The following is a 1,678-nucleotide window of genomic DNA, read 5'->3' as shown; positions in this document are numbered from 1 at the left end:
GACATGGTTTGATGGACAGGGTTTTTTTCCGGGCGCTTGACCCGTGCTGAATGTGTTTTAGCTCTATATTATTTCTTCTTTTGAATACGAAGTTACCAAAACTGCTGGACGTTTCTTAGTTCGGCAGAACCGATAGCTTTAAACAATGGCCTTAAAGTGTGAAGAGCTGCAGATGAGAGATCGAAACCAAAAATAATAATCAAATCTAAATAATCAGGACAGCTTTTTGCCTCCAAAGAGATCTATTTTTCTCGACATGCAGTATATGTACTACTACTGAGTACGTATTTTAGTTACTTTAGTGCTTTGAAATAGTGGATGCTTTTTAGATTTAGGATCATGAGTGTAGCACTTGTCTTGTTTTGTAGTTTTTTCACGCAGCTGTGTGTGCAACGGTGACACACCATCATCCGCTGTTTCGTTTCTTATTTCTGGTTTGCTGGTCTTCTGGATGATACGATGACAATGAGATTATACATGAATCAAACCAAAGATGTTTCAGCCAGAGGCCGGCGAACGCCCCCCAAAAAAGAGCTGCTTTAAAGAACTCAGAGACGTCTTGATGTCCTGAGACCAAATGAGGAGGAGATGCAGAAGTTCAGCTTACAAATCTCACGAATGCATGTCATATTTTACTCCAAAAACAAAACAATCGAAAAAAGTTAAATTGTGCATGAAGAAAATCAATAGCTACTTATTTCGAGACACATTGTTGTGTTATTTGCATGACAATTAAACACATTACCATGATGTATTTATAATATTATATTAAAAATAACTTATGTAAAGATCATAAATGTATCGCCTATTTGTCATGATATAAAATAGAACATTATTTCATATAAAAAATATTTTAATGCAAATCATGCATGCTTAATTAAAATTTTTGATGCTAATCATATATTAATTGATTATTTGACATGATTTAAAATAATCATCATCCAACAATATCATGCTTAACTGTCATGTCATAAAATAATTTTCATGATATAAAATGTTATATTTTTTAATGTAAATCATACATTAATTGTTTAATTGTCATGAAAATAACTATGGCATTGCAGTATGTAATTTCATCTTCTTTTTTTTTTTGGAGTAAAATATTAGCCTGGTATTTTCCTGATTCTACAGCTTTATGAGATTCACCTCCTTAAATCAAATGTCACAGTGATCAGTTTCCCTCAATGGAGTTTCAGGTTCAGCATGGATGTTATTGTGCATTGAAATTATATACAGAGAGAGAGAGAGAGAGATATTATATTATGTTATACTAAGATCCCATGCGGCTGAAATTCTTCTCAATCAGGGGAAATTGATTGCTGGCTGTATTTCAATCAGAGAGACACAATCAGTTTTGAATTTTTCTTTTCTAGGGTGAACAGCCTGAAACCAAAGACTGTGTTCACCGTTGCACCGAGCATTAATGTAGATTCTTTTGCATGTGTTTTGTCATTTTCCAAAGCTTTATTCCTAAGTAGATTTGATTTCTGCACACTGAAAGGACTTTAGGAAACCGAAAACAGTGTTGCATGCTCGTGCTTTCAATCGCTTTTGACTTTCAAGAAAACCAAAGAAGATGGATTTCAGCCTTTTGTTTACTTTCATAACTTTTCTCACTGGAGGAGAATTATTGTATTGTGTTTTTTTTTTTTTTTTTTTTTTTTTTTTTTTTTGCAGG

The sequence above is a fragment of the Carassius gibelio genome, chromosome B18 (genome assembly GCF_023724105.1).
Source record: "Carassius gibelio isolate Cgi1373 ecotype wild population from Czech Republic chromosome B18, carGib1.2-hapl.c, whole genome shotgun sequence".
NCBI classification, from domain to species: Eukaryota; Metazoa; Chordata; class Actinopteri; order Cypriniformes; family Cyprinidae; genus Carassius; species Carassius gibelio.
This window is presented reverse-complemented; position numbering follows the sequence as displayed.